Source organism: Aquarana catesbeiana, linkage group LG09 (assembly GCF_042186555.1).
Source record: "Aquarana catesbeiana isolate 2022-GZ linkage group LG09, ASM4218655v1, whole genome shotgun sequence".
NCBI lineage: Eukaryota > Metazoa > Chordata > Amphibia > Anura > Ranidae > Aquarana > Aquarana catesbeiana.
This window is the reverse complement of record NC_133332.1, coordinates 45,492,182-45,506,376: the sequence shown is the minus strand read 5'-3', so window position 1 is coordinate 45,506,376 and position 14,195 is coordinate 45,492,182.

Sequence of the window (14,195 nt, the reverse complement as noted above, 5' to 3'; positions counted from 1 at the left end):
AATGTGGAAAATTTCAAGGGGTGTGAATACTTTTTCAAGGCTCTGTATACAAGGGCCCATAAATACATAAAATGTCATATATCTGCCCATCCAGCTCCTGCACGCTCCTTTGTCCTCCCATTCACCTCTCCTTGTTTTCTCATCATTTTTCTTGGTGTCTTGTTTCTTTTTTTCATATTTTGCAGCCTATAAGTCTCTTTTCCTTCGCTATGTCCTTTCACTCGTCTTTTTCCTAATAACCATTCCTTATTTCCTGTAGCTTGCCATCCTTTTTTCTGCCTCTTTAGTTCATAATTGAACTAGCTCTTTTAAAGGTAAAATGTTTCTTACGTTTTCTGGTTGTTTAAATTGCCATCAAGGGGTGCAGTGATGGTAAGCAACCACCATGAAGGGTCTGTATGTGGGTTCACACCTAAATTTCCACCAGTGTCCAAAGCCCCCCTCCACATTCCTGTTGGCTTATGAGGCTGCCAATTATAATGGGTAGCAGTGCCAGGATCTTGACCACAGGAGCTGGTTGAGATTTGCATCCCAGGTTTTTGGGTTCCCTTGGACTCTGCATTGTGTTAATGAACATACATACACCTCTTTGTAGATGCCTACTTGCCATCGCTACTGCCCATTAGAACAATTAAAGTGATGACAGGGTCACTTAGCGCATTTGGCATGGAGAATGTAAAAGGTTGTTCACAAGAGCTGTTTGTAAGAGAAGGGATAGAGAAAAGAGGGCACACGGGCACACCAGCCTTTCTCTATTCCCTCCCTTGATTGCTAAGATACCCCTATCCTGCAAGGCAGCAAGGCCTGAGGAATGATCTTTTAAACATTAGATATTCCGGACATCACGCTCATGCGCAAGAATTTGTTTGCTGCTATAAAGGAAGAGGTAAAGCAGTGTCTGGGTACAAGTGCACATTACTGATTCATACCAGTTTTGTTGGGCTGAGTTGAACAGCATTTCCAGCAAAGACAAAACAAAAAGCCGTGCTGGTGTGCATTTCAATCAAATATTTCAGAAATCATTTTACTGCAACATAGCGCATTACTATGTACTTGCAATGCTTAGCAGTGCATAACATTAATATAGAAGCAAAAAAAAAAATGTATATATATGCACTACTGTGCAAAAGTTTTAGGCGGCTGTGAAAAGATGCTGTCAATTAAGACTGTCTTCTGAAATAGAAGTGTTAATATTTTATTTTCATCAACAAAATAGAAAGTAAATGATAAATAGGCTGCCTCAGATAAAGGATAAATATCCTGCCTCAGATCCTTCTATCTCTTCACGTAATACCATACAGGCTCGATGATCTTGAAATCAGGGCTCTGTAGGGACCAAACCATCTTATCCAGGGCTCCTTGTTCTTCACACTGAAGATAGTTCTTAATGACATTGGCTGTGTGTTTGGGGTCATTGTCCCGCTGAAAAATAAAATTGGGGCCAATCACACGCCTCCCTGATAGTATGACATGATGGATAAGTACCTGCCTGTATTTCTCAGCATTGAAGACACCATTGATCCTGACCAAATCTCCAACTCCTGACCAAATCTCCAACTCATTATTGTACCGCTCTCCAGCCCTTTGCCAACAAACTACCTCCTTCTACAGCCAAATCTTGAAAATTTTGACTCATCAGTCCAGAGCGCCTGCTGCTATTTTCTGCACCCCAGTTCCTATGTTTTCATGCATAGGTCACTTAGTCTTGTTTCCACTTTGGAGCTATGGCTTTTTGGCCTCAATTCTTCTATGAAGACAACTTCTGACTAGACTTCTCCGGACAGTAGATGTACCTGGGTCCACTGGTTTTCACTGATTGCACTTCTGGACATTCTCTGAAGTCGGAGGGAAGTAAGCACGATGTGTCTTTCATCTGCTGCATTAGGTTTCCTTGGCCGACTACTGCGTCTGTGATCCTCAACGTTGCCCATTTCTTTGTTATTCTTCAAAAAGAGCATGAAACTCCAGTTTGCTTTGAAATCTTTGCTTGGGAGAGACCCTGCTAATCCAGTATAACTACCTTGTGTCTTGTTGCTGTGCTCAGTCTTGCCATGGTTTATGACCTTTTTTTTGAAAAGTTTTATTTATTGCTTTTGTAACATACAAGTACATACAAGACCCATTGGGCCACACACAAAATAAACAATTTACATTTCTTCAGCATGGACTCTCTCCTCCTTCCTCCAGACCTTCACTCAGTGAAAAAGAAAAAAAACTAAGATAATAGTAATTAGGCCCCCTTTTCACAATAACAGTCAGTGCAAGATTTAAGATATGTCAGATAGTTGCATACATGGTAAAACCCACTGTAAACATATTCCATTAGGTACCACTCAATCCGCCACCATAGTTTCACTATTCATCCAACTGCCCCACACTTTATCAAATTTTTGTGGTATGCCCCTGCTAATGTATGTAGCCTTGTATAAAGGTGCAGCCCTATTCACCACACCCTTCCACGCTGATACAGATGGAGGATTAGGCTTTTTCCATGACATGGTTTATGACCTTTGACATGAAACTGCCTTCCACAACTTCACCTTTAGTAGCAAAGTTTGACTTTTGCTCACCCAGTTTTAAGCCCCTTACACAGCTGTTTCTCTTTCTGTTAATGAATGTGTTTCAACCCACATATGAAATTGACGATTGATTGATTTGATTTGGATTTTTCCTCTGTTCTCTTAATTTGCATTTTGTAAATTGATAACATTGATTAAAATATATAGATGTAACAATATGAATGACAATTGCAACGAACAGTTATTCCCTGCCCTATCTGTATATTGTGTTATAATTCTAGTGCCTGGTGTTACTAAATTGACATCATATTTGTGAGCCTAACCAAAGGGATTGTGGGATTGGTAGTTCCACCAGATGGCTACTCCCCTGCATGGCTATACACCCGGGCCGCATATGCCAGGGATCTTTGCTACCATCAGGGAGACTGCTGGGAAGGGCTATAAAAGAAACCAGAAACCCGCCCAAGAGTCTCTTGCTTCCCGGGCCTCGTCTGTGAGGAATCTTTCCGTGCGGGGAGAGCGAGGCCTACCTCACAGAGTACAACATTCCTGCCCAACCGAGAAGGGGCCCAGCGCTGTCTGCTATTCATCGGACACCTGACCAGCACCAACTTGACCACACAGCAACCCACGCTTCGTGTTCCGCATTTGGGTGATCATCACAGGCGGGTCCGCAGCCAGGGCGTCTATTCGGAAGTGGCTATCTGGAAGGCGCTTGATCAGCCTGGTCGTTGGTGAGAGGGAAATTGCACACCTTTGCAAGTTTTTCCTTGGTTGTTTACTGGGACACTGTGCACAGACAGCTTTACTTTGGGAACACTTCACTGCACTTTTATTCTAACACTGATATAGGCATCCCTAGCTGCAGTAAGCGCAAGAGATACTACCACTCTGTTACTACACCTTATTGGATACAGTTAATGAGCTCTGACTGCCGGCGAAGACCATCAGATCTTCAACGGGGACATTCTGTCATTGATGCTTAAAGGGCCCTTATACCATCCTGGTTTAACTTCATCTCTCATTAGGATAAAAGGCTAAACAGACCGGCCTGGGTTTCTCTGTCTAGACGTATTGTCAGAATCTATGCTTAACTTTGCTTATCCTTTCAGGCTATGTTCAAGTGGTACTTCATTGTACATATGTATATATAGTATCCTATTGTTGCCAACTGTCTTAACTGTTTTACTGGGGAATCATTCTACTGAGCTAGTGCTGTTAACTAAAGCTCAGTTGAACAATTCTCCCTATTGTACAACTATATCTTATCTGAAGCATTCCAGTAAACGTTAACAGACTATAAACATATTGAGTGTTGTCTTTATTACTCAAAGGTGTTGCAAGGATGTCTGATCCCAGAGTGTCAGGTGGGTTTGAATATTCACAGGGTCATGGCGATGCAGATGAGTGGGTAAATCCAAGCAGTCCTCAAGGGGCCGTGCTACATATTTTTGAAAGCATTCTTCACAGCTGCCTAAAACTTTTGCACAGTACTGTGTATATGGGGTCAGCTGCATTGTCCACTCAGTTCTTCTGCCCACTCTGCTTATGGCAAAAAAGTCAAAGAATCATAGCATTCTGTTCTAGTGCAAATTACTCTTTATTCCAATCATCCGTACATAAAAAGTACAAGAATGCCAGGTTGAAATAAAAATGAGTTTGCAATAGAACGAGTATTATGCTTCCTGGACATTTTAAGCTATAAATAGAGTGCAATCTTCTTGTGGAGAGTACAAAGGACAGAGTGGCATCCTAGACAGCTCACCCTAGAGCAGGCATGTCCAAAGTCCGGCCCGCGGGCCAATCGCGGCCCGCGGTCCAGTTTTGGATGGCCCGCCTGGTAATTTTGACATCTATATCTTTTGTGGCCCCCAACGAATCCCCAAGCGCCGGGGGCCATAAAAGATAGATATGCTGGCTGCCTTGGAGGGGGCGGGACGAGCGCTGTACAGGATAAAGGAGAATTTCCTGTTTACACAGCGTCCTGTGTAAAAGGAAGTCCCGTCTCCTGCGCTGCCATTGGACAATTGTTTTGTCCATCATAGGAGGCGGGACTTTCAATTAAAGAGGCTGCCGATAAAAACAGGAGTTTCTCCTGTATATCTGTTGGCGCTCGTCCCGCCCCCTCCCTGTATCCTCCAAGGCTGCAGATGAACATGAATCAGGCTGCACTGAAGGCAATGGTGAGTCTGTATTCATGTCAATGTGGTGGGGGCTGAATTCATGTCAATGTGGTGGGGGCTGCATTCATGTCAATGTGAGGGCTGCATTCATGTCAATGTGGTGGGGGCTGCATTCATGTCAATGTGGTGGGGGCTGCATTCATGTCAATACGGTGGGGGTTGCATTCATGTCAATGCGGGGGCTGCCTTCATGTCAATACGGTGGGGGTTGCATTCATGTCAATACGGTGGGGGCTGCATTCATGTCAATACGGTGGGGGCTGCATTCATGTCAATACGGTGGGGGCTGCATTCATGTCAATACGGTGGGGGCTGCATTCATGTCAATACGGTGGGGGCTGCATTCATGTCAATACGGTGGGGGTTGCATTCATGGCAATACGGTGGGGGCTGCATTCATGGCAATACGGTGGGGGCTGCATTCATGGCAAAACGGTGGGGGCTGCATTCATGTCAATACGGTGGGGGCTGCATTCATGTCAATACGGTGGGGGCTGCATTCATGTCAATACGGTGGGGGCTGCATTCATGTCAATACGGTGGGGGTTGCATTCATGGCAATACGGTGGGGGCTGCATTCATGGCAATACGGTGGGGGCTGCATTCATGGCAATACGGTGGGGGCTGCATTCATGGCAATACGGTGGGGGCTGCATTCATGGCAATACGGTGGGGGCTGCATTCATGGCAAAACGGTGGGGGCTGCATTCATGGCAATACGGTGGGGGCTGCATTCATGAAAATACTGTGGGGGCTGCATTCATGAAAATACTGTGGGGGCTGCATTCATGAAAATACTGTGGGGGCTGCATTCATGAAAATACGGTGGGGGCTGCATTCATGGCAATACGGTGGGGGCTGCATTCATGTCAATACGGTGGGGGCTGCATTCATGTCAATACGGTGGGGGCTGCATTCATGGCAATGGAGTGGGGGCTGCAGATAGGCACTGATTAGGCTGCATTGATGGGCACTGAACCTTATTTTGCTTCACAGTTCTTTATTTAAAATTTAAGATTTTTTTTCTGAAACTTCCTTTTTAAAGTGAAGGTGCGTGTTATAAGCCGATTAAATACGGTATATCCTAATAACACGCCCGAGCTCATCTAATCACCACACACAGCACAAAGGCAAGAGAATTCTTGTTGGGCCGTGTATTAGCGCTCGGACGGACACACTTAGACCAAATTTTAATGGTTTAAGAATGTCAGGCAAAATGGTCGGCCCTCGAGCACGTTCTATTCATCAAATCTGGCCCTCTTTGAAAAAAGTTTGGACACTCCTGCCCTAGAGCTACGACAAACAAAGGTGGATGGGAACACCCAAAGCTTGGAATTGTGACTGGGAGAAAGCTCACTCTTGGAGTACCCAAGACATACAAGAATCCACAGCTTACCAGGCTCTGTCAATAACTACAACAGCATCACTTTTGTGTGGATTCACCCTTTGATGGTACTTGAGGACAGGTTTTGAAAGCAATTTTTTTTTTAAGGAAAAGAAAAAGCTTATTTTCCTTTTCTGTTTCAGTAAATTGTTTATTGAAGTTTTACAAGATACAAGAGAAAAAGAGAGCGGTCTGGGTACTGCCTCTTAATATAACACAACTCCATCCCTGTAAAACATATGGTACAAAACGAGTTAGCCCATGGGACTTTAAATGAGTTGGTCATAGAGGTCATGACAAGTAAGTATAAGGATTTATTGAAGTTCCAAAAACATGATTATAAATGAGCATAAAAACATCATGAGGCATGGTTTGACCAGTGACATGTTGGTTACAGTAATAGAATACATGTACTCAACGCGTTTCGTGAGCTCTGCTCGCTTCCTCAGGAGTTGGTGTATATGCAGGATATTTAGAAGATAGTAGGTATCGATAAGATATAACATTCAATGATAATTATGGTTAGAAGAGAAGCACGTTGCCTCTAAGAGGCACCCCATACTTACAATATGGTCAATTGGTCCGTAGGACTGATCTGCAAGGGTAGCAGCGGAAAGCACTCCAACCGGGAGCTGAAGAGGCGTAACTCACAGCAACCAAACAGGGGCCTGGCGGAGGGCGGACATGGCGAAAGAGGAGGATGAGAATGTGGTGTATCCTGAAGTGCCCCATTGGCCACATATGTCATGATAGCTGTAATAAAATGATATATGTATCTAAGTCAAATAAACTTCATAGTAGCTTGGGAGTATAAATAATGTAGTATCACTGTTGTGTAGTGAAATCCATGACATTGTAGGCATGGATGCAAACAGGAAAGAAAAAGAGGTGAAAAGGAGAGTGTAAAGAGTGCGAGAATGTGAAAAAGGAAATGAAATCATGAAAAAGATAAGAAAATGACTGAAAGAAAAAGAAAGAGAAGAAAAAAATTATGTTCCTTGGTGTGCCTCATTAACCATATACAGTATAACAGCAATGTTGGCAGTAAAATGTATATAGATCTAAAAGTGATCACCATGATGGTGGAATGAAGGTATAAAAATTTAAATATCTTTATAATGTCCATGTTGTATACTGAAATGAGAAAAGAACACAAACAAGGGTAGACATAAGAAAAATACGAGGAGTGAAGGAAACAAACCAGGATGAAGGAGAGAGAGAGAGAGAGAGAGGTAGAGAGATGTGTCCTGTTGATTGGTAATGAGTATAACAATTCACACATTGTGTATGTGAGAAGAGTTAAGTAGAGTAGGGTGACATAGTAAATGTCTGTGGTGTGCTTACCCCGATGTAGGACCTCTCAGATATAAGAGGAGGATCCGAGTGAGGAGAAAAAGAGGAGTTTTCCATGTCACAGCCCCCAACCTAAATCCCCGAGCGGGAGCGTTGGGTCACGCCCCTAACGCCATACGAACGTGGCTACGGTACGTGCCCACGCTGCGCATGCGCGAGCACCTCCAGCCAATGGGATGACGCACTGCACACCAAAACGTGGAGCCGCTGTGATGCGGAAGTCCCACGATGGGTGCAGATGTATGGCGCCGATGTAAAGGTGGTCTTACCTATACCAAAATTGGAGGGGAGGGGACAGCAGGGGGGAGGAGGACTCCCCATTTTTTTTGGAGAGTACAAAGGGCAGAGTGGCATCCTAGACAGCTCACTCTAGAGCTACGACAAACAAAGGTGGATGGGAACACCTAAAGCTTGGAATTGTGACTGGGAGAAAGCTCACTCTTGGAGTACCCAAGACATACAAGAATCCACAGCTTACCAGGCTCCGTCAATAACTACAACAGCATCACTTTTGGGTGGACTCACCCTTTGATGGTACTTGAGGACAGGTTTTGAAAGCAATTTTTTTTTTAACCACTTTAATACCAGGCACTTATACACCTTCCTGCCCAAGCCAATTTTCAGCTTTCAGCGCTGTCGCAATTTGAATGACAATTGCGCGGTCATGCTACACTGTACCAAAACAAATTTTTTATCATTTTGTTCCTACAAATAGAGCTTTCTTTCGGAAAAATAAGTTTTTCTTTGTTTCTCTTAAATTTTTTTGTAAATAAGTACGTTTTCTTCTTCAATGATGGGCACTGATATGGCTGCACTGACGGGCACTGATAAGGCGGCACCGATGTGCACCAATGAGGTGGCACTGATGATGGGCACTCAGAGGCGGCACTGATGGGCACTCATAGGCGGCACTGATGGGCACTCATAGGCGGCACTGATGGGTACTTATGGGTGGCACTGATGGGTACTTATGGGTGGCACTGATAGGTGGTACGAACGTGCACTGATGGTCATTGATAGGTGGGCACGGATGGGAACTGATAGGTGGCACTGAGGGACACTGATGGGTTGCACTGATTACACTGGTGGGTGGCATTGCTAGGCATCACTTATTTTTTATTTCTTTAATGGTGCCAGTCAGTGCCCATTTGTGGGCACTGATTGGCATGTATTGGGCATTTTTTTTTATATGTGGATGGCCATGGGGTACATACCTGGCCATCCACATGCTGAGGGCTTCCCTGGTGGTCCTGGCGGCTTACCTGGTGGTCCAGTGTGGGCATCCGAGGGGGGGCTGTGCTAATAAACAATCAGCGCAGACCCCCCCTGTCAGGAGAGCTGCTATTCAGCTGTCCTCTACTCGTGTCAGATGCGAGTGAGGAAAAGCTGATCAACGGCTTTTCCTGTTTACATCGTGATCAACCGTGATTGGACATGACTGATCACGTGGTAAAGAGCCTCTGTCGGAGGCTCTTTACCAAGATCAGTGTAGCGGTGTGTCACACTGCACCACCGATCGACGCGATGCGCGCCCCCACGGGCGCGCGCCGGCTTTTATCCTGAAGGATGTCATGTGAAGCCCAGTCAAGATAACTGAACCACCGCCCGGCCGTCATTCTGGTATAGGCCGGGCGGAAAGTGGTTAAGGAAAAGATAAAAAGCTTATTTTCCTTTTCTGTTTCAGTAAACTGTTTATTGAAGTTTTACAAGATACAAAGTAATGAAGGGATACTATAATAAAAAAACTACTTGGCTTTGGCCAAGGGTATGGTTGTGGGCCAGAAACTTTATTATCTGAAATCAGGTTGCGGCCATAACAGAACAAATGCAGACAAAAAAAAAAAAGAGATGACCTGATTAGCTATATGCGTAGGATGGGGGATGCGGCCTCAATGACCACACATGGGCTCAGTACACGGGCGGACCACCCATATGTATGATACTTCAACGCCCCAACTCTGTTGGGGTAACCCAACTGCCAAGCCATTGTCATCTTGAAGAATACCAGAAGACTATGAGCCATAAGACAAGGGAAAATTGAGAAGTAGTGAAGAACATAAGGGTGGTCCAGGCATGGGATGCGGTATAAAGGGGGGAAAGGGACTGCGGGGCAGTGGAGGAGGCTCGCTTTCCTTTTCTATTTCTCTCCCTCCAATATTCCTTTTTTCCCTCTCTCTTCTTCTTCCCTCCTTCTTCTCTCCTTCAGCACCCCCGTCTCCCGCTCACCCTGTCTTGTGATGCTGTAATGCTTTTGCACATCTGTTTGTGACACATCCTCTGTTCCTGTGTCCAGAGCCTCCTTCTCTTCCCTGGCTGCTGCTTCCTACCCATTCTTTCATGGCTCAGTCATCTATTCCTCGCACCTCTCCTTCTGTTCCTTCCACATTCACTACTTCCATGACCAGTGGCAAGAGACAAAGTGGGGGGGAATTGCTCGGGGCACGGAGCGGGGGAGAGGAACAACAAGATGACAAATGGGAGAGGGGAAGCTAGAACATGAAGGGGGCGCATTTACGTCCCCCTTTGTTACCCCCGCTGCTTTTATTTCCTGCTCCCTCTTATCCTGTGGGATTCCACTCTTGACTACACAATACACACACACACAGGTGCACAATGTTCCAGTAGTGCTTACAATAATTTCTTCTTCCTCCCCACGGTCCCCTCTCTGCCCCCTTTGACATAAGAGGAGGGGGTCGATAAGAGTTCTCATATATTCTGGGGGATGAGGTCATCTCTCTGCTATGCTAAATGTTTATTTATCTGAATATGTACAGAGAAAGGCGCCTGGCTCTGCTCTGCCACTGACTTTATCTCTGACCTTGAGTTGTAGTGCCTACGCCCTTCACTTCTACTGTTTACTGCACAGCTTTGTAGCCGGGGGGCCAAAGGCTGATGTGGAACCAGAAGTGCAAGTATGGCCGAGGTATGCTTGGTCTTGTGGTGCTTCAACAAATAGAAAGCTGCAGGGTGCTGCAGCAGATTTATGTCTCTGAAAAGTCAGAGAGATCGAGTATGCAGAAGCGCTTACAATCTATTTGTAAGCAAGAAATAGATTCAGAAGGTGGAAGAGCTTACAATCTATTAAGACATAGATTAGAGATTCAGAAGGTGGAAGTGCTTACATTCTATTAGGATATAGAGTAGAGATACAGAATGTTGAAGAGCTTGCAATCTATTAGTATACAGGGAATAGGTACAGAAGTTGAAAGAGCTTACAATCTATTACGATATAGAGTAGAGATACAGAAGATGGAAGAGCTTACAATTTATTAGTATACAGGGAATAGATAGAGAAGTTGAAAGAGCTTACATTCCACCAAGATATACCTATAGTACAGATCAGTGGTGTATTTAGGTTTTGTGCTGCCCTAGGCCTGACTAAACGCATGCACCCCCCTAATTTAAATACGACCCACCCCATCCTGCCGAGGCCACACCCCTTCCTGTTTAAGACCCACCCTATCATCTGTAAACAACACCCCTTCCTCTTTAGGCTCATTTGGCACCTTTCAGGGGGGAACGGGTACCTGTTTCTGACAGGTACCCTTCCCCACTTCCGGGAGACTGCGCTGTCCCCTCTGAAGTTTGCCCCCCTCCTCCTTCCTCCACTGGGCCATTCAGAAAGTGCAACGCGCTTCGCACATGTGCAGTAGGGAACCGGTCGGTTTCCCTTACCATGAATGATAGTGGCAAAACCCGAGAGCCAATCTGAAAATCGGCTGAGGTGTCGACATCGCTGGATCCCTGGACAGGTAAGTGTCCTAATATTAAAAGTCAGCAGCTACAGTATTTTTAGCTGCTGAGTTTTAATGCTATCGGGGGGGGGGGTCTCACTGAGCCCCATCAAACGCAGTCACTGTGCCCATCAAATGCAGCCACTGTGCCCATCAAATGCAGCCACTGTGCCCATCAAACGCAGCCACTGTGCCCATCAAATGCAGCCACTGTGCCCTCAAACGCAGCCACTGTGCCATCAAATGCAGCCACTGTGCCCCATCAAATGCAGCCACTGTGCCCCATCAAATGCAGCCACTGTGCCCATCAAACGCAGCCACTGTGCCCATCAAACGCAGCCACTGTGCCCATCAAACGCAGCCACTGTGCCACATCAAACGCAGCCACTGTGCCACATCAAATGCAGCCACTGTGCCCATCAAACGCAGCCACTGTGCCCATCAAACGCAGCCACTGTGCCCATCAAACGCAGCCACTGTGCCCATCAAACGCAGTCACTGTGCCCATCAAACGCAGCCACTGTGCCCATCAAACGCAGCCACTGTGCCCATCAAACGCAGCCACTGTGCCCCATCAAACGCAGCCACTGTGCCCCATCAAACGCAGCCACTGTGCCCCATCAAACGTAGTCATTGTGCCATCAAACATAGCCATTGTGCCCTCAAACGCAGCCACTGTGCCCATCAATTGCAGCCACTGTGCCCCATCAAACGCAGCCACTGTGCCCCATCAAATGCAGCCACTGTGCCCCATCAAACGCAGCCACTGTGCCATCAAACGTAGCCACTGTGCCATCAAACGCAGCCACTGTGCCCATCAAACGCAGCCACTGTGCCCATCAAACGCAGCCACTGTGCCCTCAAACGCAGCCACTGTGCCCTCAAACGCAGCCACTGTGCCCATCAATTGCAGCCACTGTGCCCCATCAAACGCAGCCACTGTGCCCCATCAAACGCAGCCACTGTGCCATCAAACGCAGCCATTGTGCCATCAAACGCAGCCACTGTGCCCATCAAACGCAGCCACTGTGCCCATCAAACGCAGCCACTGTGCCCATCAAACGCAGCCACTGTGCCCTCAAACGCAGCCACTGTGCCCATCGAACGCTGCCACTGTGCCCATCGAACGCTGCGCTGCCACTGTGCCCATTGAACGCTGCCACTGTGCCCATCAAATTCTGCCAGTGCCCATAACACTGATATACTTTATTAAATCACTGTACCTGCTGTCCTGGGGGTTTCCCTCGTGCTCCTCTCTCTCCTCCTGACGTCACAGCCCCAGGGCCGAGGAGAAGATTCACTGCAGGAAAGCAGTGCAGGGGAGGGTAGGTGGAGCTTAAGGCTCCACCTGTCACCTGTTGCATATGGGGGGCGCGAGTGACACACGCCGCCCCCCCGCATGAGAGAAAGCCCCCCCCACCCGTCTGACTGATTCCCGGCTCCCGCTGCCGCCTCCCGCACACTTGCAGCCCACGGCGGCCGGCTTTCTGTAGCGGCGCCGCGGTGTATGGGCGTGCTTGTCAGAGAGTAGGGGGCGTGAGATACACGCCCCCACCCTCTGCCAAGCACGCCCATACACCGCGGCGCCGCTACAGAAAGCCGGCCGCCGTGGGCTGCAAGTGTGTGGGAGGCGGCAGCGGGAACCGGCAGCGGGAGCCGGGAATCAGTCAGACGGGTGGGGGGACTTTCTCTCATGCGGGGGGGCGGCCTATTTTGCCGCCCCCCGCAAAGTGCCGCCCTAGGCCTAGGCCTTGTCGGCCTAGGCCAAAACACAGCCCTGGTACAGATACAGAAAGTAGAAGAGCTTACAATCTATTACAATATAGAGTAGAGATACAGAAGGTGGAAGAGCTTGCAATCTATTAGTATACAGGGAATAGATAGAGAAGTTGGAAGAGCTTACATTCCACCAAGATATACCTAGAGTACAGATACAGAAAGTAGAAGAGCTTACAATCTATTACGATATAGAGTAGAGATACAGAAGGTGGAAGAGCTTACAATCTATTAGTATACAGGGAATAGATAGAGAAGTTGGAAGAGCTTACATTCCACCAAGATATACCTAGAGTACAGATACAGAAAGTAGAAGAGGTTACAATCTATTAGTATACAGGGAATAGGTACGGAAGTTGGAAGAGCTTACATTCCACCAAGATATAGAGTACAGATACAGAAGGTGGAAAAGCTTACAATCTCAAAAAGAGATTTAATCTCCAATATGGAAAGGCTTCTTCACAGTTACAGCTGTGAAAATGTGACTCTCTCAAAAGCTGGTTTTGGCCAGGTTTGTAGATTGTTTTAAAAAAGGCCTGGATTCTTTCCTAAATGCACATATTATAACTGGATACTAATATTAATAGGTAAAGTCGATCCAGGGAATATCCGATTTCCTCTTGAGGGATCAGGAAGGATTTTTTCCCCTACTGGAGCAAATTGTATCATGCTTTATTGGTTTGTTTTTTCCTTCCTCTGGATCAATTATGGGTATAGAATTGTGTATATGGAGGTTTTTTTCCTATGTTGATTGAACTGGATGGATTAGTGTCTTTTTTTTCAACAAGATTAACTATGTAATCTATACAGAGAATAGCTACAGAAGGTGGAAGTATTTACACTCTGCTATGATATGAAGTACAGATACAGAAGGTAGAATAGGTTGCAGTCTGCTGTGGTATAAAGGAGGATACAGAAGGTGGAAGACCTTACCACTGATTATGGTATAAGGGAGGTACAGTATATAAAAGGTGGAAGACCTTACAATCTAATATGTATATAGGAGGGATACAGAAAGCGGAAGAGCTTACAATCTACTACAGTATATGGGAGAGATAAGGAAGATCTTACAGTTGATTATGATATATGGGAGGGATACAGAAGGTGGAAAAGCTTACAATTTTTTAGGGTATTGGGGAGGATAAAGAAGGCAGAAGAGCTTACACTCTATTAGGGTATTGGACAGGATGCAGAGAAGGTGGAAAAACTTAGCTTACAGACTATTATGCTATATGGGAGGGATACA